The sequence below is a fragment of the Gracilinanus agilis genome, chromosome 4 (genome assembly GCF_016433145.1).
Source record: "Gracilinanus agilis isolate LMUSP501 chromosome 4, AgileGrace, whole genome shotgun sequence".
Lineage (NCBI taxonomy): Eukaryota > Metazoa > Chordata > Mammalia > Didelphimorphia > Didelphidae > Gracilinanus > Gracilinanus agilis.
In genome coordinates this window covers 32,662,484-32,686,683 of record NC_058133.1, presented here as the reverse complement: position 1 = coordinate 32,686,683, position 24,200 = coordinate 32,662,484, and the positions used below count along the sequence as shown (strand labels likewise).

Below are 24,200 nucleotides of genomic sequence, written 5' to 3'. Positions count from 1 at the left end.
ACCCCATAGTACCTCCTGAATCATCACACAGGGATTCTTTTCTTCCCCATGTCATTTTTCTGTTAACCTAATCTTATTCTAAGTCTCTGTCATGTTCAGGGATGGTCACATGCTTGATCTCAGCATCATTCACAGATGTTCTGCTTAAGTGAAAAATTAATTTTGGCATTCTTCTATCTGGCCAGGACTTCCTATCATCTCATCTCTCTTTGTGCCTCCTGTCTACTAAACCTGTCCTTAGTTCAGTCTTCTCTACCCTCCCTCAGGCTATTATCCCTGATCTGGCTTCACTTCTCCTTTCATTCTTAAGCTTTTAGTTAACTGGTTCAATATTACACTACCCCCTACCCTCCAATTATCTCCTTGGCCTATCACCACTTATCTCTTGCCAAACCCCGGGCCTGGATTATCCCTAGCATCTGCCTCTCTGCACCTACTTATATGGTGACAAATGGAGCTGAAGGAAGTCACACAGTTGACTTGGCTGGGCCCCCCCTCTCTACTCTCAGCTGAGCTCTCACTCCGGCAAGGCCATACTTCTCTATTTCTTCCTAATAGATTATCACATTCCTCATAATGATTATTCCAGATCTTCTCTTCTTTCATCCAAACTTTCATTCCCACTCTTTTAGCTGAAGACCTCACTTATGTTTTTCTGAGTTCCTTTTTTCCTCCTCCACATCTCAGAAATTCTTGAAGTTATCCTCCATTCTCTCCTCCATTACTGGTGTCTCTGACAAAGAGATGACTCTTTTCCTTACCAAGGCCCACCCTTGAGCTCATCCTTTTCCATCTTTCCTGGCAGATTTCCCCTACTGTCACTACCTCTCAGCCCCATCCCACAGTCTTTGACTTCTCCCCTCCTCTCTTCTGGCTCCCCCTGCTGCCTTCAAACATAACTCCCATCTCTGTCATCCTTAACAAACCATAGCTAGCTATATCTAGATAGCTAGACCAAGCTATCATCCTACATTACTCTTGCCTTTCTCAGCCAAACTTCTAGAAAAAAAACTGTTGACACTCATTGGGTCCACTTCCTCTTGTTTCATGCTCTTCTAACTCTGATGCAGAAGTCTGGCTTCCAGCCTCATTCCTCAAATGAAATTGCTCCCTCTCAGGCTAACAGTCATCTCACAGTTGCCAGATCTCATTACCTGTTCTCTATCCTTATCCTTCTTGGCCTCTTGGTAGCATTTAATAAGGTTGATCACCTTCTCCTCTTGGACACTATCTTCCCTGAGTTTTCCTGACCTTGCTCTTTTTTAGTTCTCGTCCTCCCTTTCTGACCACTGCTTGTATCGTTCGTATCATGCCTGCTGCTCACTGGTTGGACCTCAAAGGCACTGACTGTAGCTCTTTCTTCTCTGTCCTCTCTCTCGACCTTATCAGCCCCCATGAATTTAATTATTATTTCTATGTTGGTGATTACCAGATTTCTTTCTCTAGCTTCCAATCTTTCTTCTGCCCGTTCAGGCCCACATCGCCACCATTTCAAGTTGGATTTCCTAGAGAATGTCTCCAACTCAAAATGTCCAAAGTAGAACTCATCTTCCTAAGCTGCTGAAGTGATTTTTCCTGAGTGAGGTGTCACTTACTTAAGCTCCAGCATCTCTCAGGCCTTTTAAAGGAAGCCCTTCATCATTTGTCTCCAGCCTGTCTTGCCAGCTCCCTTTATTGCTCTCAATTCTAAATTGGCCCAAGTCAGCATTGCCCATAGATGGCCTTCTCTTTCTATCTCCATGTCTTTGTGTTGCTGATCTTCCCATCTCACTTCTTGCCTGGCTCTGAGAATCTTTCTCTTCATTGAGTACTCACTTTACATGCCTCCACCATGAGGCCTTCCCTGATTTCCCTCCCTACTTTAGATTGACTTTGAACCTATTCCCTGTGTGCATGCTTTTCCCCTCCCCTGTACAATGTAAGCTTTTTGAGGGAAGGGGTGTTTCTACTACCTTGTACTTTACCCTAGCTTATGGAAAACATTTAGTAAATGCTTGTGGATTGAAGATCATAAAAGAAGCCGTGAAAGGTGTGGCATTAGAGGCCTTTGTTTGCTGACCCTCTGATTCTGAAGGATAAAACTCTATGGAGGGAGCCCTCTTCAGAGAGTTTCATCACTGTTGTTTTGTGGACAATATTATGTTTTATCCAAATTCCTGGAGATGGCAAGTTCATGAAGTTCAGTATAGGATATACTTCTATGGGAAAAGTAATTTTGGTTTTAATTTAAATGTTGCATTAATAATTCATGGGTATATAAATACACTTTCATCCTGTTCTCCACTTCTTAAATAGTCCAGTAGTATCCCATCACTGTCATTATACCACAGTTTGTTCAACCAATCCCAATTAATGGACATCGCTTCAGTTTCCAATTCTTTGCCACCACAAAAGAGCAGCTATAAATATTTTTGTTCAAGTAGGTCCCTTTCCCCCATCTTTGATCTCTTTGGGATACAGACCTAGTAGTGGTTTTGCTGAATCAAAGGGTATGCACAGTTGGACATGGTTCCAAATTGCTCTTCAGGATGGTTGTGATCAGTTCACGGCTCCACTGACAGTGTATTAGTATTCTCATTTTCCCACGTTCTCTCTTAACATTTACTATTTTCCTTTTTTGTCTCATTAGCCATTCTGATTGGTATAAGACAGTACTTCAGAGTTGTTCTAATTTGCATGTGATTAAAGATAACAAGTTTCATCTGGCAGTTGCCTGTTTGTATCCTTTGACCATTGGTCAACTAGGGACCATTTTCTATTCTTATAAGTTTGACTCGGTTCACTATATATTTGAGAAATGAAGCCTTTGTCAGAGACACTTGCTAGAAAAATTTCTCCACAGTTTATTCTTTCCTTTCTGATATTGGTTGCGTTGGTTATGATTTTGTGTACAACCTTTTTACGTCAATGTAGTCAAAAGTTATCTATTTTCGATCTCATAATGTTCTTTCTGGCTTGTTTGGTCATAAATTCTGCCCTTATCCATAGGTCTGACAGGTAAACTATTTTGTGCCCTCCAAAATGTCTAAATCATATATCCATTTTGACTTTCTTTTGGTATGTGGCATGAATTGTTAAGTCTTTGCCTAGTATCTGCCATACTGCTTTCCAGTTTTCCCAGATATTTTTGTCAAATAGTGAGTTCTTCTTCCAAAAGCTTGAATCTTTGGGTTTGTCCAATGCTGGGTTATTATGGTCATTTACCACTACTGCATGTTGAGTGCCTTATCTACTCTTATTTCTTAGCCAGTATCATTGTTTTGATGGTTGCTGCTTTTTAATACAATTTGAGTTCTAGTTTATCTAGGCCACCTACCTTCATCTTTTTTCATTAATTCCCCTTGATATTCTTGACCTTTTGTTCTCCCAGATGAATTTTATTATTTTTCCTAGGTAGAAGTGTCATTTCTATTGTGTCAGTTCAGCCTACCTATGAGGAATTAATGTTTTTCTGGTTGTTTAGATCTGACTTTGTGTGGAAAGTGTTTTGTAGTTGTGTTCGAAGAGTTCTTAGGTTTGTCTTGGTAGAAAGACTCCTAGGTATTTTGTATTGTCTGCAATTATTTTAAGTAGGAGTTATCATCCTTTTTCTTACTTTGGGGCTTTATTGGTAGTATGAAGAAATGCTGAAGATTTATGTTTTATATACTTTAGTTTTGTTAAAGTTGTTCATTGTTCTGATGAGTTTTTTGGATTGATTTGCTAAGACAGCGATGGCGAACCTATAGGGGACCCTGTGCCATGCCCCCATTGCGTGCCATTCTCCCCCCCCCCCCCCACTGTGTGCCATACCCCCTGACTGCATGCTGTGCCCCAGCCACCCCTGCATTCAGGGGCGGGGCTGCAGGCTGGGGAGTGGCTTGCTCTAGCTGGAGGTGTAGCAGGTGCAGTTGTACTTGGTGGGGGCGGTGCTGTGCTCAGTGGGCCAGCCTTGCTCAGCCCATGAGACAGTGGAGGGAACCTTTGTAATGCAGTACTGACCAGTACTTCCTCAGGAATCAGGTGGTTGCTACCTTCTCTCTCCACAGCTCCTTAGCCCTGGATGATGTTATAAATAACTATAGAAACTCACAGTTCAGGCTAAGGGTTTATTTAAACACAGGAGAGAAAGCTGAGGAAAGAGGGTTTGGGTCTGGAGAAACTGTTGCTAAGGGTGACTGGCCAGTGTTGGCAGAGGGCCTCAGAAGGTAAGATCAGGCTGAGGGAACCAGCCCCTCAGCCAGAGATAATTTCCACTGCCCTGATGTTAAGTGGTTCATCAGCTAGACAGATGAGGTCAATGATTTGGTTTAGAGGTGTCCCTGTGGCTAGGCTGACCTAAACTAATTCCTGCCTACGTTCCACAACCCAACCTCCCTTCCACCTCCCGGGGTCCCAAGGGGAAGTCAAGGGGTAGCTGGATGTCTGGGTGAGGTCAAGGAAATCAGAACTCCCAGGTTGGTTCTCCAAAGGTATTTATAGTCCCAGCTCCAACAGTCAGGTCTTGAGACTGGCACTAGCTGGGCCAAAGTTCCATTCCCCTAACTGCCAGGATTGCCTAGGGTGATTTTGCAAATGCAAGAGATCTTGCATAAGTCCTGCATTACAATTAGAATGCCCCACCCCCTGCATTCGGGGGTGGGGCCAGGCTCCCAGCCTGCCACGCCAGGAGCCTATATGTGCCCACAGAGAGGTCTCTGCATGCCATCTTTGGCATGTGTGCCATAGGTTTGCCATCATGGCTCTAGGACTTTTAAGAATACCATCATATCGCCCACAAAGAGTGATTGCTTTATTGCTGCATTGCCTATACTAAATCCTATAATTGCTGCTTCTTATTGCTATAGCTAGCATTTCTATTACAATATTAAATAGTAATGGTGATAATGGGCATCCTTGCTTCACCCCAATCTTATTGGGAAGGCTTTTAGCTTATCCTCATTATAGATAATTGCTGATAGATAGCTGCTATTTATCATTTTAAGGAATGTTCTATTTATTCCAATGTTCTCTAGTGTTTATTTAAAAAAAACCAAAACCTTCTATCTAAAATCAATATTGAGTATTAGTTCCAAGGCAGAAGAGTGGTAAGACCTAGGCAATAGGGGTTAAGTGGCTTGCCCAGGATTATACAACTGGGAAGTTTCCGAGGCCAGATTTGAAACCAGAACCTTCTGTCTACAGATCTGACTCTCCATCCATTGAGCCACTTAGCCACCCCCTCCTCTAGTATTTTTTAATAGGAATGGGTATTATATTTTCTCAAAAGCTTTTTTTTACACATATATTGAAATAATCATATGGTTTCTATTGGTTTTGTTACTGCTATGGTAGATGATTCTCTTAACAAGGACACAGTTTCTCCAGCTGGGCTGGATGATTTTGCCAGGCCAACAGCAGCATGTCCAGCGCTCTGGAACAGTGGCTGTCTTTGGACCTCTTAACAGGATTTCTGCAGCTTTATGCTTCATTCAGAAGACTGGATGTAAGTTGAAAGCCTAGGAACAAGCCTGCTTCTCCTTCAAGGGATCCTGGAAGTTTCTCCCTTAACCTGGGGCCTGAATGACCAGTGACCACCATTGTTCTTGTGTATATTTATTAAACACTTGAAGGTGTGCAAAGCTTTCTCCATATATGACCTATTCCTATAAAGGAGACATCATTTCCATTTCATAGATGAGGAGACTGAGGTATCAAGTTCAGGTGACCTGTGCAGTCACATGAAGAGGTGCAATTTGTACTTGGTCTTCATCTCTTTCCTCTTGCCTCCTGTATAAATCCTGAGGACCCATGAAATCCCCTGGTACCCAGCCTGCTTGTCTGGACTCAGCAGTGTGGGTGCCAACACCAATGATGATGCTGTGTCCACAGAGCTGGCATAATGGCTGCCTGATTCTCACCCTCTCAGAGCTTGGACTTGGGTTAGGAAGGCATGTCTTTGATGCAGGCAGGGAAATTAAGGCCTTGTCTAAGAACTGACAGCTCAGGCAGTCTCCAAGGTGAGGGAAGAAGCTTTTCAGAGAGAGGCCATGGGGGTGGACAGATCCAAGAGGTTCTCAGGAATGCTTCTTATCCTCATTAGTTCCTCAGGAAGGAGTCATTTGTTTGGGTGGTTGTTGCCCTGCCGTTCTCAAGGAATTGATGCCACTTTCCCCATGGTTTTCTTTGTTTTCCCAATGAGGGGGAGAGTGAAAATCATACTGCACATGGGATGCCCTGGGATAACTTTTGTTGGACTCTGTGCAGACTCCAAAGGAGATGAAGTCCCTCGTTTGCTATGTTCATGCTCATTGGCCGGTCAACATCTGCATACCAAGCTGCCAGCACGGCAGCCCACAGTATCTTGTTCGGACAGCTTTTTGGTTTGCCAATGGAATCAGTGACCCTCCCAGGCCTTCTTGTACCTCGTCTTCTTGTAAATTGTTGGAAAAGATTGCTCTAGTGCTGTCTTGACTCTCGACCTGCCCACTTGCTGTTTCTCTTCATTGCTGCCTGACTGGCAATCTGGCTGCCTTTTCATTTAATGAACCCCTTAAGGCTATTTGTTACTTCTTATGTGCCAGTCCCCATTGGTTTCTCTCCCCCATATTATAGAAGAGAACACCAAGGCCCAGAATTGCCCAGGTTCTCACAAATAAAGGAAGTGCAGTGCCCCTTTCCATCACACCCAAGTATGCATGAGGTTGAGGTATCTGAACTTCATCCTGTAGATGAAGGGGAGCCATTTTGGAGTAAGAGAGAAGCATGGTCTAAGCCAGGCATTAATAAGATTAATCTGGCTTGGAGGGTCTGCAGGATGCTCTCCATTGCTATGGCAAGGGTGAGCAGGGTGCTGGCAGCAGGGCAGAGAAGAGAAGAGGAGGGGTGAGGTGGAGGGAGAATGGAGTTAAAACTCTGGGACTTGGCAACTGCCTAATGTGGGGAGCAAGGAAAAGAAGGAGGCAAAAATAATGCTGAGATGTAGTACACAGGCCGCAACAAGTACTGCCCAGTCAGTTTGGGATCTTAACTGAGCAGCTAGTCAGAAAGCTTTCATTGATGTGCCTGGGCCTGGAGACACCAAGACAAAAATGAGATAGTCCCTGCCCTTAAGGTGCTTCTATTTTGTTGGGGAAAATAACACACAAATATACAAATTATTGTAAAATATAAGAGAGGCCTAAGCATCTAGGGGCAAGGAGGAACAATCAGGGAAGCCTTCATGGAGGAAGTGGAGCATGAGCTAAACTTGGAAGGGAATAATAGGTCCTGGGCAGCACAGGATCATAGGTCTGAAGCTAGAAAGGATGGTTGGGGTTCCTGGCTCTAGAGCTAGGAAGGATCTTAGAACCCATCAAGGAAGCAATCTGGGGTCCAAGGAAGTTAAATGACTTGCCCCATGTTACAGAGTTACATGGTAAGCATTGGAAGGAGGATTCAAACTTAAGTCTTGTGACTTTGAAGCCAGCACTCTTTCTGCCAGACCTTGATGCACCTGTCGTTTGTCTTGGCCTTGAGAGGCTCAAGGGCACAATTGGAGAGCTTGTCTCTTAGCTGGAGTGGGCATGGGGAAGGGCTGACCTTCACTGGAGGGGAGGCCAAAGATGCTGGGATACCATTTGTACCCTAGGTTATGGCCCAGATAAACCAGGGAGAGCATAGAGAAAAGATAAGCTGAGTGAGAATGGAGGGAGGCACAGCCAGCTCTGCCCATACCTAGGTGGCAAAGAGGGAAAAGAAGCAACGCTGGGAGAGGTAGGGGAGGAGAGCCTGGCCAAGAGGGTTCTCCAGGGTGAACTGCTGCAGGTTGTAGTGGAGGAAGAGAAAGACAGACAAAAGCCTTGGATTTGGGGATGAGGGAGAAACTGCCACAGGGGTCTGGCAAGAAAAACATGGCTCTTTGAAGAAGTTTGGTCATGTGTTGGAAGGAAATATGCAATGAGAGAGGCCAAGAGGGCTGCTAGGGCAAGGGAAGGCTTCTTTTAGGAAGGTAGAGACCAGCATGATTTGGGGTAAAACCAGGGAGAAGGAGAGCTCAAGGATGTGTGGAGGGGATCAAGCCTCACCAAAGGAGATTTTGGCCTGGGCAGCCTGGGAATGTAAACAAGGGCTAAGTGCCTAGGGCTGCCCAGAACTGATACTCTCTGGGCAATCAAGTCCCATTCTGGGTTTGGGGGCAGCAGCACTGGGTGTCATGGGTGAGAGGACCTAGAGCAGCATTGTGTAAGAATATAAAAATGTAGGTTTTTATGCTAATATGAAAGTGCTAAAAGTAATATTGTGGTCACCAATTTAAAAATACTGTAGCTTAAGTCAAAATGACTTTTAATAGCTTTATTTACAAAAAGGTGGAAAGAGTAAAAGTAGAAAAATATAATAAGAGGGTAGAGAAATGTCTAGCCTGTCACCCTAAATGTTGTTCTGGTGTCGGCTCAGCCCTGGCAGGGCTTGGTAACCTTCAACCAGAGGACCCAGTGGTGTCTTCAGCAAGAGTTCCACCAACGCAGCCTCTTCTAGGAAAGGAAGGCCTCTCCGGAACCAATCTCTCCAGAAGCTAGGAAGGGAAGGCCAGCTACTCACCCAGCAAGCCGACGCAGGATCCAGGGAAAGAGTCTCCTCCTGCAGTCCAGCTCACCGATGCCAGGTCCAAAGACTAACTCCAAAGGAGAAGTTCAAAGGAGAAGTCCAAAAGGCAAAGTCGTCCTCCAAAGAAGAAGTCCAAAGGAGGTCCCTGGACAGAAAGTTCAGGAATTTTTATAGTCCTTTTTCCAAGTCACTTCCTGTCCCTTCCTCCACAACAGTTGCAGTCTTTCAATTTGCCTATCACTGAAGGGGGAGGGCAGTGGCCTCTGGAGTTGTCACCCACTTTAGCAAGTGACTTGGAACTCTCTTACTTAGTGTTAAGTAGGGGTGCTTAAATTTTTGATTGATTAATTTAAAAGTTGCTGATTGATAGATAGAGAAAGTTTGATTCACTCTTCACAATTGGCAAAAGTTTTGAGTTCAGTGCCCAAACTGCACCTTTAAGCTGCCCCAGAGAGCGGAGGGAGGAAGTGCTCGCATTGGGCAGCTGAACAGAGGGGCAGGGCATGCCAAATATGTACTCAGGCGCTGGGAAGAAGAAGGGGAGCGGAGCAGCTCCCCCAGTGCCAGCTTAACATGCATGCCAGTACTTCGCCAACACTGTCCTAGAGTGTCTGGTGGTCCTGACTCCAGGGAGTGAGAGGCTTTGCTCCTGGGTCCCTCTGTTCCCATGGAGACAGAATTCCATATTTCTCTCATGATTCTTTTTTTTTTTTTTAACCCTTAACTTCTGTGTATTGGCTCCTTGGTGGAAGAGTGGTAAGGGTGGGCAATGGGGGTCAAGTGACCTGCCCAGGGTCACATGTGTCCGAGGCCGGATTTGAACCTAGAACCTCCCGTCTCTAGGCATGACTCTCAATCCACTGAGCTACCCAGATGCCCCTTTCTCCCATGATTCTTAAGAGGCAGAGATACTAATTGAGACTCATTTGGCCATTCCTGCTGGGACTAGGCAAGACCAGAGTGGGTGTGGCAAGCTGGTGAGGAGTTTGGGGGACGATGGCCCCTTCTCCGGCCCTGTGCCTTGTTCAAGAATGTGTGCGTGCATGGACACCATCCTAGGCGCACCCGTGCTCCTCAGCTCTTCCAAGATATGTGGTGACATCTGAGAGGACGTGCGTGTGCCACACATCATGAAGCAGCGAATGCCCTTTTTCCAGTGAAACCCTGTCTGCCGAGCGGGGGGCAGGTTTTGGTGGAGGCTAGGAGCTGCTGGCTGCCCTTGCCTTCTCAGGTTACTTTGTAAATGGCCAGATGAAAGGAGCTGACCTTTCCCGACTGATCCCCTGGCACAATTTCAGTGCCAGTGAAACAGGAGAACAGGAAAGGATTGGCAGAGGTCAGGGCTCATACTCAGAGCCAGGGAGCCCAGAGCTAGAGGGAGCAGGACATCCAGGGCCCACCTTGGAGTGCCATTAGTCACGGCCTATACGGTAGGGGAAGGGAGCAAACCAGCAGTACCCCTGCTGAATAGCTGACTTGCTGCTCCTCTTGATTTGTGTTCTCAGTAATCTCTTAATTGCCACCTCTGGAGGCCTTTTCTCAGACCTCATCCTTTTGGCCTCACCGGAACATTGACCTCTCCTCCTGGTGGATACTCTTTCCTCCCTGGGTTCTTGTTTCTTCCTACCTCTCTGATTGCTCCTTAGTTTTCTTTGCTGAATTGTGAGTGTCCCAAGATTTTGTCCTGGGGCCTTGCCTTTCTACAGTCTCTCACTTGGTGACCTCATGAGTTCCTATACGTTTAATATCATCTCTCTGCAGAACTATCTATCCATCCCCAGGCTGTCCCGAATTTCAGTCCTGCATCACTAATTGCCTTTTGGACATTTCAAACTAGATGTCCTAGAGACATTTTAAACTGAACATGTCTAGAACTAAATTCAGTTATCTCCCCTTGCCACCAGCACTCATCTACCCAACGTCCCTATTTCTGCCAAAGTCATCACCATCCACCTTTCCAATCATTCTTGCCACCACCACCACCTCTCAAACACCACCTAAGGGCAAGTGGCTCAAGAGCCCTGGGAAGAGCTGTCCCTCGTAGGCCAGTGATTCTGCTTCCAGCCTGGTCTCCACAGCGCCGACCTAAGGAAATGACCTTTGTGGAGAAGAGGCTTGTTAACCTTGTGCCTGAAGACCTAGAAAATTCTGATTCCCAAAGTCTTTGGTCTTCCCACAGGGCTCAACATCAGAAACCAATATGATTGTAGTAATGGGAACAGCACCAGAGACGATGCATGACCCTGGAACCTTTCCGTCTGAGTGGCAGCCAAAGCCTCCTCTCTGGTTTGTCTCCCTCTATCCCTAGGTGAGCCCCTTGAAGGCTCTGCCTTGTGCACATAGCTAGTGCTTAAGACATTCATTCTTTCATTCAGTCATTCCTAATAATTGGGGAAACATTCAAAGCTGAGGATGCAAGCAAATGAAAGCAGAGTGGGCCAGATGGTTGGAGAGAAGGGGTCGAGGTCACATCTGTTTGTCTTCTATAAGCAAATCTGTTTTTGACAGATGTTGGGAATATTTAACTGGGTCTGGAAATGTGGTCATAATAGTGATGGTGATTTGAGAACTGATGTTGGCATTGGGGGAAGGGAGGGAGAACCCATTGAGCCATCCAAGGACAAGGTTGTAGCTTCCTGTAGAATATAGATTACAGTGGAGAAGATTGCCTAGGTTAGGGGGTAGTCAGGACTCCAGGGTTCAAGTCACATCTCATCCTCAATTCCATGCTCTTATGAAATGGGGATAGCAGTCCTTGGACTATTCATCTCCGATTGCTAAGTGAGCCCTGATGCACTTAAATGTGACCTAGACAACCTGAGGCAGAGCTGGGAGTGGGCTTGGAGCTAGAGGAAGCAGACAGGGAAAGATCTTCTGGCTCTTACCTGGATGCAAAGCCTTCTGGGAATCAGTCTCCTTTGTAAAAGCAAGATATAAGGTTGAAAATTCAACATTTATTAAATGCTTACTGTGTACCAGATTGGTGCTAAGTGATGGGATTACTAAGAAAAGCAAAAAAACATTTCCTGCTCTTAGGAGCTCCCAGTCTAATGGAGGAGACAGTAGGCAAACAGCTCTGTACATATAGGATAAGTGGAAATATTGAAGAGGGAAGGCTCTAGAATTGAGAGGGAGGGAGGGAGGGAAGGAGAGAGGAAGAGAGAGAGAGAGAGAGAGAGAGAGAGAGAGAGAGAGAGAGAGAGAGAGAGAGAGAGAGAGAGATTGATTCAGTGGAATGAGGTGGATTTTGTGCTGGATTCTGGAGGAGAGGGATGGGGAGCCACTGGAGTGTCCTGAATAGGAGGTGACCTGGGCAGAGCTACCCTTCAGGAAGCTCCCTGGGGCAGTGGAGTGGAGGAGGGACTGCCTATAGTTGGCAGAGGCTGATCTTTGTTTCTCTCTACTAGGCTGCACATGTCCATACTCACTGCATTACCCTTTCAGGGCATCCCTGCTAGTCTTGTGGCTGTTGAACTCTTCTCTGCTACCATCTGCTGGGCTTCAGCTGTTCTTGGCTGTGCCAAGGGGGGTTGCCTAGAAGCTTCTCTTTAATGGGAGGAGTTAGAGTTCTTTGGTTATATCCTTCTAAGGTATGCATTAAAGGCAGCTAGGTAGTCAGGTGGATAGGAGTCTGGCCTAGAGTCAGAAAGACCTGAGTTCAGATCCAGCCTCAGACACTTAGAAGCTTTGTGACCCTGAACAAGTCATTTAACCTCTGTCTGCCTCAGTTTCTTCAGTTATAAAATGGGGATGATAGTAGCACCTACCTCTCAGGGTTTGCTGTGAAGAGCAACTGAGATAATATTTGTACAGAGCTTAGCACAGCACCTGGCACGTAGTAGGCATTTAATAAATGTTATTCCTCTCCTACCTTCCCTTTCCTATAATGGCTGTGTAACCAAACCCAACTTGTTGGCCAGTAGAAAGCCTTAGGCCAAGATTGAATCAGTTCTGTGAACAGCCTGCTTCAGGGTTATTCAGTCTAAGAGAACCCCCCTTGAATTCCTCTTATTTCCCTGATGGGAAAGCTGCATTTTAAGGACTAATTTCAGACAAACCTGAACCCCTGTGAACCCACTGCCCCAGCCTCTACCCTGGCCTCTGCATGCCAACCCCTGCCCCTTTATCCTATTGCTAGTGATGTCTGCCTTGCCAGCTCCTGTCCTGGCTTGCTTTCACCATCCACGTTCATCTCTCCTATTCTTTTATTTCTTTCTTTTCCCCATCTCTCCTATTCTTGTGCTGCTTGTGCTGTGGGAATCGGACTTTGCGCTGCCTGAAGATACCTCCTCTCATTGGGGTCCTCACAGCAAGAAAGTACCGTACCCCTCCCCAGTGGGTTTCCTCTTCCTCTCTGTGACAGCTGCTCCAGGCTTCTCTTCTCTCCCTACGGCTCCTGTGACACTCATTCTTGAACAGAAACCTTAAGCTGAGAGCTCCCCCTTCTCCTTTCCTCCTCATCCTCCATCATTCAGATGTCTTCCTCCACTATTAACTCTTTGGCTCTTGTTTTTGGTGAAGAGGTAACCCTTTTCTTGCCAAGGCCAGCCTCTCCCATCTTTATTTATTTATTTATTTTAAGCCCTCACCTTCTGACTTGGAGTTGATACTGACTGAGTATTGGTTCCAAGGAGAGAGCAGTGAGGGCTGGGCAGTGGGGATTAAGTGACTTATCTAGGGTCACACTGCTAAGAAATGCCTGAGGCTAGATTTGAACCCAAGAACCATCTCCAAGCCTGGTGCTCTATCCACTGGGCCACAGGGCTGCCCCCTCCCATCTTCTTTACCAGATCATTCCCTGTGTCATCCTCACTCTCGGTCTTTTTCTGCCTTCACATCTGAGACCTTTCTGAGGCTGACACCAAATCCTTCTGGATGGCCTTTGGGTGCCCCTGCTCTCTCCTGGTTCTCCTCTGCCCTGCTTCGGCAGGGCTCTCTCCTGGACCTTCTTCTCTTTCTGCTCTCACCCACTGCCATGGATTTCTTTCCCAGCTCTCTGCAGATTGATGTGTCTAACCTCAGGCTCTCTGCCCAGTTCCAACTGCCTTTTGGACATCTTGAGCTCAGTCTGGCCAAAGCAGGGCTTCTCTTTCCCCTGTCACTGACCAGGCATTGCCATCCCCCAGGCCCGAAGGCTTCCAGGACAGGCTCCTACCTGATCAGGGCCTGCTTCCTCCTTCTCAGGCTCTCTCCCTTCCCTTCCCTGCATTCCCAAGGCCCCTCTCCGCCGGGCTGTTGACAGCCTTCTAGTTGGCCTCCCTGTCCCGACTCTCCCCAGGCTGATCCAGACTCTGGGGGCTCCCTGTCACCCCCCAGCCAGCCCACCCTCCGCACAAGCTGCCCTGCCTGGCCCCATGTACTTTGTGAGGCCGTTCTGCACGGGAGGCTCACTCCCTCCCTCTGTCCCTGACTCTCCTTGGCTAAGCCTCCCCCTTTCCGTTTCCATAGAGTGAGTGCTTACTGTTCGGCTCCCTGACAGCCATGAGGTGGCCCCCGCCTCTTAGGCCTTGCACCCAGGGCCGGTTGGGATCTTTGTCCATTCCCTGGTAGCCTTCCTGAGGGCAGGAGCTGAGCGGCCTCCCTCTCCTCCCTCCCCCCTCGGGCTGTGTTTGACTGGAGAAAGGGTTCCCGGCTCTCCCCTGGGCCCTGGCCTCTGAGGTCTCCATTGATCCCGTGCATTATTGCCGTGATCTAAGCATGCTAATGTGCTGGGGGAGGGGTGGCGAGGCTGGGCAGGGCCCCTGTGGGGAGGGGCCGGCCAGAGGCAGCGGCTCCCCGGCAGCTGCTGCATGTTCTGCCCCGGCACCCCTGGGCACATCCCGTCTGCCCAAGCCCAGGGCCGCAGCCTGGACGTCTGCCGCCGCCGCCCCTGTGCCTGGGTCCGATGTTAATGGAGCAGCCCCGGGCCCAGGGGACTGCTTTGGCTCCAGATCCTCCCCCGCATCCCTGGGCTGCTTCCTTTGCCCAGCCATGTCTGACTCGTGGATGGTGCTGTCCAACTTCTCTCTGCCGCCCACCAGCAGGCTCCGGCGCTCCAGAAGGTAGGAGCCCTTGGCACAGCTCTGCAGGACCCTCTGCTCCATCCCCTGCAAGGACAGCCCCCTCCCAGCCTCGGTCCTTGTGCAGAGAGAACCCTTGGGAGAGTCCCTGAGAGTTCTTGGAGCTCCTCTCCCTGTCCTGTGCCCAGCCCTCGGGGGGAGCAGCTCTCTTTGTCCCCGCGGCCCTGGCCGCCCTGGCCGGGGGCTCTCTGGGTGCCCAGGAGCTGAGGGCGGCCCTGCTCCCCGCTGTGTGGCCTGGGTTTCGCCACATTGTCTGAGGCGGGTTGGCTCTCATCGGCGGATGGGCACTCACCGTGTGCCCGGCAGACAGAGAGGAAGGGAAGAGCCGTCGCCCACTTGCGGAGTCCAGAGCGAGTGTAGTAGCCTCCTCTGCCCCCCGAGAGGGTGAGGTTAGTGAGGAGGCCCTGCCTGCTTCTGGAAGAGGATTCAGCAGCTAGTGAGCCCCCGCTAGGCTGGTGGCTGCCTCTGGGAGCACAAACCCATAATGGGCCCTTCCTCTCTAGGCTTAGAAATGCATCTGGAAGGCTGCTGCAGCCCCTGGAGCTAAGGCATTCCCAGGCCGGGGACACAGCCAGGCCTGCCACGGATGCTGGAGAAGCAGTGATGCAGCGCAAAAAAGATTCCTCTTGAGTCTGAGCATTTGGGTTCAAATCCATCTCCGGCACCTGCTGCTTCCCCTCTCATCCGGACCGTGTCAGGGACCGTCTCCCAGGGCCCGAGTTTCCTCATTTGTCAAACGAGAGTCGAAGGCCTCGTGGCCTCTGACGTCTGTTCTCGCTCTGCTCCTCACACACGCGTTCCCCATAGGAACGCTGGAGCTGTGCCAACCAGGGCGAATGCTGGGCTGGGGGGGACAGTGCCAGGAGTGACAGTGCTAGGTGAATGTCCCACAAGAGAGTGCCACCTTCCCCGAGTGGCCACTAGAGGGATTTTTGAGCAGAAGAGGGGATACCCCGATGGCTCTGACCTGGGAGGTGTGCTGAGGCCTCAGCCAAAGCCTTTGTGCCCCTTTCGCTTTCCCACCCCGAGGTGGAACCGTACCCCAAGACGGTGTCACCCTGAGGAATTGGTTGGAGCAGCCTAATCAGTATAATTTAAGCACTCGAAGGGCTGGCCCCGAGCCCCAACCTCCCAAAGACTCTGTTTATCCCCCTATCTCTGATGTCTTACCTAGAGAGCACCCACAACCCCTTTTTCACCTCTTCCTCTCTTTCTGCTTCATTTCCTCCAAACGATCTCTTTTGCTTCTTTCCCAGCTCACGAGTCCCATCAGCCTCCAGGACTGGCCTGACCTTGTGCTTTGAGGGTATCAAGATGAACCTGGGACACAGGATACATGATGTCATCTCTCTGAGCTTCATTTTCCTCATCTCCAAAGTGGGATGCCATCTCTGCCTTCTTTCTCTCTGTGGCCCTTATGAAAGTTCAGGAAAGTCACTGGACTTTCTGCTAAGGACCTAAGGCAGGATGAGTTGTACCATTCAGCTCTTCCGTGCTGTCTGTGGCAAATAGCTTGGAGATGATCATAGCTTCTCTGAGAATCTCTGAGAAATGTTGGTCTGACATGTTTACGGGTCTCTGTTTTGTCTGGTCAATTGAAGGCAACAGTTGGTTCTGAGAGAAGGCTCTGCTTCTGTTCTGGTGTATTGGTAGAGTTCTTAACAGTGAGTGCTTTGTATGTGTGAGGGCGAGCTTGCTTCGTTGGCCATGCTTTATTTTGTGCCATGGAATTTAGTAGTCCGGTGACGACCCTATTACAGAATCAGGCTGAGTCACAGAACCTTAGATCTGGAGCTTTGGAAAAAGCAGCCCTCTTACCATATGTATGTCCAATGCATGATCCTCCAGCCTCTGCTCGAAGCCCTCCAAGGAGGAGGAATCCCGTCTTGTACTTAGGACATTGATTTTGTGGGCCCAAGTTCCGTACGTTACATTCAGCCTTTTAGAATTTCATCTTGATGCATTTGGACCAGAGGCAGGCAGGCTTCCTGGTTCACCTCCTACTCATCTTCTTGGTATCTTTCACAGTCCTTAACTCTGGATGTTCCTCCCTCTTCTCTCTCTCAGTAACCTTATCAGCTTCCATCATCATTAATTCTCCTCCCTCTTCAGGGCTGAGGCGCCCCCATCATTCCAACCTCCTGAGTTTGTGACCTTGGTGTCATCCCGGACTCCTCCCTCTCCCTTCCCCACATGTCTGGCCATTACCAGCTCTTGCCATTTCTACTTTTAATACCATCTCTCACATTTCGAATCCTTTCCCCTCATGTGGCTTAGTTCAGGCTCTCATGACCTCTCACCAAGGTTGTTACAATGAACCTCCTCCTTGGACTCTACCTCCAGGATAAAATAGAAACTCTTTGATCTAGTTTTTAAACTTTAATTCTTGGCCTCATTCTATCTTTCTGGCATAGTTGGACATTCCTCCCCCTTACGCTCCATGATCCAGTCCCACTGGCCTACTCTCCATTGTTCACATGAGACCCTCCCCCTCTCGCCTCTGCACCTTTGCCTAGGTCATCCCCCATGCTGGAATGCACTCCATCCTTACCTCTGCCTCCTAGAGTTCCTCTCCTTGAAAACTCAGCTCAAGCATCATTTTTCACATGAGCCTTCCTACCAAATCTTTGTAAACTTCGAAGTACTCTGAGAATGCTGGCTGTTCCTGTGGGACCCCGAGTGGTCTTTGAGGAGTCAAAGATTAGGGGAAAGCATAGGCCTGGAGATGGAGTTAACTCAGACCCATTGAGCTAGACATCACTTTCTGGCACGATTCTGAAAGGATAATTAAAGGGATGGTTTATGGGTACCATCAGAAACAAGGTGATTCCTCCTAGTGCCGTGGGGTCCAGAAGAATTTCTGCCAGCCTGAACAGCATGACTGTCTCTTGGCCAGGTCATTGGCTTGGTCCTCTGGTCCAGACCTCATAGGGTTGGTGTAAGGACTGGACTTGCAATGTCATTGCTATAGGAGTCTTTCACCTGAGCAGACTCCCACAACCTTGGCAGGTTGGCACCTCTTTGACCCTGTGTATTCTTAAAGGGCTTCCTAGGCACAAAGGGGTTAAATGAGTTGTCCCGAGTCATCCAGCCAGTGTGGACCTGAAGTGGAACCCGAACACAAATCTTTCTGGCTTTGAACTTAGCTCTCTGGGGGTCTATTTGTTGGGCCATCCTGCCTTTCTAACTTCCATTTCAATAAATGTGCCAAGGATACAAATAAGACAGACAAGCCCCGCTGCTCTCCAGGAACTTGCAGTCTAATGGGGGAAGAAGACCACACACAAAAGGAAGCAGTGGAGTTGAATCAAGTGGAGCTGTTGAGAGATGGACAGACTCAAGATAAGCCAAAGCTTAGTGAGAATGACAACTTTTCTCTAGTTGCCTGTCCAGTTTTCCAGGTGCTGCCTTTGAGCCTTGCAGTAACCCTGGAATGTTGAGGAAACTGAAGCCCATGGAGGTGATGTCCACTTAGCTAGTCATTGAAGCCAGATTCAAACCCAGATCTTCTTCCCTCCTGGCCAACCATTCCCTCCATATTGTATCTGCTGGATACAGATAATAAAATAGGGAGGTGGATTCTAGAACTAGCTGTTGAGTGAGTGACTCATAAAATGTTGTGATATGATTGATATCAGTCTAGAGGAGGTCTTTGGTGGCCTACCCAGAGGCTCTGTCCCCTTCTTACTCTGGTTAGTCTTAGATAGCATGCTTATCATACTTAAGTGTCACTTAAGCTAAGAGGGATAGTTTGGGATCCAGAAAGTAATGACAGACTAGAATAATGAGCTGAAATTCAGAAGCTGCAAATTAATAGGAATCACAGTTCATGAGCTAGAGAGGACCTGAGACTGTCAAGTCCAACCCCCTCATTTTATAAGTGAGGAAACTGAGGGAGGCAGCAGTGAAATGAGTTGGCTAGGTTCACACAGTTAGTGTCTGATGTCAGATCCACCAGCTTACTCTAATGGGGATTCAGGGAATCGACAATCCCCGCTAAGAACATGATGGGGGAAGGTGTCTAGAAACGAATTCACTTGAAAGTGATCAGAAGCTTCTAGTGGACCCTGAAGCTCCGTGCAGGCCAACTGTCTGATATACCACTTGACCAGCCCTCTTTGGCTTCCTTGAGTAGAAGCACCCTTCTGAGGCGGAGCCCTTCACCTTTTTACTTTTGTGGCTGTTTTTTCCTTCTTCATCTTTTTTGTATTGGGAACCCCTTGGGGAAGGGTGTCTAGAGAAACCTGAGGTCAAACCTCTTCTCATATATTCTTTTGAATTAGTAATTAATGGAAGGAAATATTTAATTTCATTTGGATGTGAATGAGGATGAAGAGGTCATTTGTTTCCCATCAAAGTTCATATCCCACCTCTGTGTTTCCCTTTGCCCTGGTCTGTGGTCAGGTCATATCCGAAGAATTGTGTCTAGATGGGGTGCCACGCTGGTAACTGCGGAAGAAGGAAGGCAGTGAACTGGAGAACAGAAGACTTGGGAGGAGAGAATAGGATGGAGACATGATCACTGACTTCATAGATTAGAGCCACATTGGCAAAGACACGGCACCCATGCCCCGTCAGCCTGGAGGGCCTGCTCCCCTCCGCCTCTCCACCGCGCCTGAGGACAATGTTCACATACTTGGCCCCTCTGCCCAGCAGCCCGATGTGAACACTTCCTCCCTCCACTGTCTGGGAGTAATCCGGGGGACTCACAGGCAACTTGAAGGTGCAGTTTGGGCATGAGATCTCTAAAAGGTTTGCCATTGCTGTATTAGAGGGACACCCCCCTAATCGGAAAATGAATTGTTTTCTTTTCCTGGCTCTAGGTTAGCAATTCTTTTTTTTTTTTTTTTTTTTTTTTTTTTTTTTTTTTTTTTTGCTTTTTATTTTATTTTATTAAATTTTTATTTTAAAAATATTTTTCCATGTTTACATGATTCATTTCCTTTCCCTCCCCTCTTCCCTCCTCCCTCCCTGAGCTGACAAGCAATTCCACTGCTTGTTATCTACAAATGTTATCACTAGATTAGGTTAGCAATTCTTAATCTAGAGTCTGTAAATTCTTAGTAGGATATTTTGATAACTTTATTTCAGCTTACTTTATTTCCTTTGTAATCCTTTGTAATGTATTTGTCAACCTGAAAAAAATAACTCAACTACCAGAGTAATTATATTAGAACAAGTCTTTAATCAGGACAAAGGGAGATTTTGATCATGGACAGCACGTGGAATCAATAGTTCTGGGACACCTACAATCTTGGGATTTACTAGGAGTTTCTACTGAACTGCCCAACTTGGAGTCATACATGCTCTCTCTCTTTCCCTCTCTCCCTCTCCTTCTCCCTCCTTTCCTCCCTCTCCTTCTCCCTCTCCCCCACCAAGTGCTGGGTGTGCCCCCTCCCTTACTCTACCCAAGGGAGGAAGTGCCCTCAGAGCAGGTGAAGAGGAGGAGGGGAGTGGCCTAAGCACTCTGCTCCCCTCCACCTCTGCCTCCTGTGAGCCGCCCACCTTATCCTCTGTGTGCTCCCATTGGTCTTCTGGGCAGAGGTGGGTGATGTGAAAAAGTGTCATCAGACATGGTGGAGAGGGGGAAGGGAGCAGCTCCACCCAAGACCCTTTGCTTTTCTAGTAACCAACTGGATTAGGGGGGTGGAGGGTGCAGTGGTGCATGTGTCCACAGAGAGTGTTCTGCATGCTGTCTTTGGCAACCATGCCATTGGTTCCCCCTTACTACTTTATAGGGGTATTGGAAAGGATGGTCACCCTATAGGTTATGTAAACACTTGGGACAAATGATGTAGCCAAAGGCCATTGTATGTGGGATACACTAGATATAATAAGATAAACTAAGTAGGCAAAAAGATATTTAAGATGTGATTATATCAGTTGATCCATCCAGGGTAATTGGGAAGTACTTAAGAATTAAGCACCCTCTTAAAAATTGAGTTCTTCAGGGCAGAGGTACATATTCCAGGAGTGAACCTGGAATAAATAAGTGAACCCTATTTATAGCCATTTCAGCCTGGGCATCGCCCTGGGGGTTACAGAAAACAAAGTTGTCACATTTGAAAACATGATCTGAGATGTAGTCTGTCTCATTCATCAATGATGACTGCCCAAGTCATCTGCCCACAGACTGCCCACAACACAATAAGGAAAACAACAACAACAAAACCTGCTCCAGAGGGTATAACTAAAATCAGTAAATATAACTAACTTTAACAATCATAAGAACTTTAACAAACATAAATATGCCCAGTGGAAAGCATGAGTTCCCAGTTACCAGAAGAATACAGGTACAGTCTACATTACCATCCTCAAGATTGTTGTAGAGGGATTTATTATTTAGGTCTCGATTAGACCAAATGCTCTTAGGGCTTGCTCAAAACATAAATTTCCTGATTCTATGAAATAGACCTTAACTTTGAACATAATGATGGATTTTGAGCTGGAAGAAACCTTTGGGAGTTTTGGGTCCATATTGAGAGGAGGTGGCAAGTAAGTGGCCAAGATTATATCTGATTCTTTTCTTAACCATTTATTGTTTTCCCTGCTTTCATATATCTCAAGAACCCAAGAATTCATCCTGCAATACTTCCAGTTTCTTCTGGTCTCCACACAGCCATTTCCCCTAACTTCCTCTTTTCAAGGGCTGTTTCACTTTGTCCAACACATTAAAGCAAAGTGTCCACAGGAGGTGTTTCTACTAACATTAGCAATAAGAATAAATCATTGTGGAAATATGGGAAGAATGGACTGGGTCTCTTATGATTTCTTGAAATGTGATGTCTCAGCTCCTTTTGATCATGGCTTTCTGGTAGTCCAATAATTCTTTTTTTTTTTTTTTTGGTCCAATAATCCTTAAATGATATCTCCTTGATCTATTTTTCAGGTCAGTTGTTTTTCCTGTGAGATAGTTCGCATTATCTTCTTTTTTTTAACCCCAATATTTTGACTTTATTTTATGGTTTCTTGATGTCTCGTGGAATCATTAGGTTCTAATTGGCCAATTCTAACTTTTAAGGAGTTTTTCTTCATTGAGGTCTTATTTCTTTCTTTTTTTTTTTTAAACCCTTGTACTTCGGTGTATTGTCTCATAGGTGGAAGATTGGTAAGGGTGGGCAATGGGGGTCAAGTGACTTGCCCAGGGTCACACAGCTGGGAAGTGGCTGAGGCCGGGTTTGAACCTAGGACCTCCCGTCTCTAGGCCTGACTCTCACTCCACTGAGCTACCCAGCTGCCCCCCGAGGTCTTATTTCTTGTTATTTGTCCAGTTCTAATTTTTAAAATGGTCTTTTCAGTATTTTTTGTGCCTCTTTTATGAAGCTCTTTTAATTTAAACCCTTACCTTCTGTCTTGGAACCAATACTCTGTATTGGTTCCAAGACAGAAGAACAGTAAGGGCTAGGCAATGGAAGTTAAGTGACTTGTTCAGGGTCCCACAGGTGGGAAGTATCTGAGGTCAAAATTGAACCCAGGACCTTCTATTTCTAGACCTAGCTCAAACCACTGAGCCACCTAGCTGTCTCCCATTAATTCTCTTTTACAACTTTCTTGCATTACTCTCGTTTCTTTTTCCAATTTTTCCTCTACTACTCTTATTTGATTTTTAGAATAGTTTTTTTTCCCCCTCTTTTAAAACTCTCTTTTGTTCTTCCAGGAATTCTTGTTGGACTTATGTCCAATCTGTATTTTTTTCCTTTGAGATTTTGCTTATAGATGTTTTTGTGTCATTGTCTTCTGAAATTGTATATTGAATCTTCCCTGTCACCCTAATATCTTTTTATGGTCAGGTTCTTTTTTGTTGTTGTTTGCTCATTTCTCTAGCCTATTTCTTGACTTATGACTTTATTTTAGAGTTGGGCTCTGCTCACCTATGGGTAGGATATTTGGCCTGAGCCTCTGGTTTTTATGTCCTTCTGTTATTTTTAAAGCTCTCTGGGGGCCTGGAAGTTTTTGATGCTTCCAAAGTGGTATGTATGATCCAGGGAGAGGCCTGGTCACTACCCTGCTGGTCTTTATTCTTATCCACATAGGGGCCTGCTCCTCCTCATAGTCACAACTATCCTTTTCACTCTGGCAGTAGAGCCGCCATGGTGCCTAGTCCAGTGTGTAGTGCTTTTATAGGAATTTTTTCTGACCAGATATTTAGACCTTGAGTGTTGGCCAAGTCTGGGCCAGTTCCCACCTCAATGTCTGTGACCTCTCTTTTTGTGCTCCTAAGCTTCTGTGGACTAGAAAAATGATTCATTATGCCTTTTTTTAAAAAAAAAATCTCACTCAGAATTCAGTTTGTTATGCTAGAAGTGGTTGCTAAAGCTTGGGAAAATTGCTGACTTCCCATTACCATCTTGGTTACACAGATAACTCTTATCTCCCAAGCAGTCTCTTCCTAAATCTGATCTAATTGAATCTTATGCCATACTTTCTATGGACACATTCTTTCCTCTATCACTTTTCACTGCTAAATGAGTTGATGCTGCTTATAATCTAGCATTTAGCACAATGGACTTAGCACAGCACAAAGTGGGCACTTAAGGTTAATTGATTATTGATTGATCAAAGGAGCCAGAAAAGACCTCAGAGGTCATCAAGTCTAATCCTTACATTTGATGGAGGAGGAAACTGGAGCCTGGAGAGGGAGAGTGACTAGTTTCTTTTTTTTTAATTAATAAGAATTTATTTGTTCTTACTTCCATCTTCTCCTTGTCCCATTATGAAAAACAAAAAATAAAATTCTTATAACAAATACGTATAGTCAAGAAAAACAAATTGGCCTTGTATAGAAATGTATGTCTCATTCTGCACATTTGTTCCTCACCTATCTGGCTTCTGGTGGGTGGGCAGCCAGCTTAATTTCATCATGAACCACCATCTGGAATCATGGTTGTTCACTGGATTGATCAGAGTTCTTAAGTCTTTCAGAGATTGTTTTTATAATGTTATTGTATAAATTGTTCTCCTGTTTCTGTTCACTTTTCTTTGTATTCATTTGCCCATACAGGTTTTCCCAAGTTCTCTGAAACCTTCTTGTTCATCATTTCTTATGGTGTAATAATACTGTATCATATCTATAAACCACAATTTGGTTATCTGTTCCCTGATCGATAGGCATTTCCTTAATTACTACTTTGGAGCTACCACAAATAGAACTATTATGTGTTTATGTATATAGAGATCCTATCCCCCTTTTTTTGATCTCTTTGCAGAATAGGTTTAGGAATGGTATTACTGGTTCAGAGGCTTTGCACAGGTCATTGACTTCACAGACGTGACTGCCTCTCTGGTCTCCACATAAAGGCTGGTCAATGACACTTCCCCTCAGCTGGCAAGGAGATGGACATGTAGCTAAGTGGTTTCTCGGCTCTCTTGGAGTATCCATTGTGGTGACTGCATTGCATCAGTTAAACCTCTGCAGGAAATAGTGATCATCAGAGTCAATGTGTGCTTCTTTAACCGTTTCCCATTTTTGAGTGAATTCCCATTTTAGTTGGGTCCAGTTGGATGGCATGTAAATTGAATGTCACTTTCACCTATTTATTTGTCTGCCTTAAGGCAACATTGGAAGGAAGAAAATACCTGGCCTCGGCCTCAGGAGAT

At 46.5% G+C, this 24,200-nt stretch overlaps 1 protein-coding gene across 1 annotated transcript in view; it reads left to right on the top strand.

The window, feature by feature from the left end:
- MAST2 (microtubule associated serine/threonine kinase 2) overlaps window positions 1-24,200 on the top strand; it is a 192,166-nt gene that overhangs the window by 132,591 nt on the left and 35,375 nt on the right. The window lies entirely within an intron of this gene.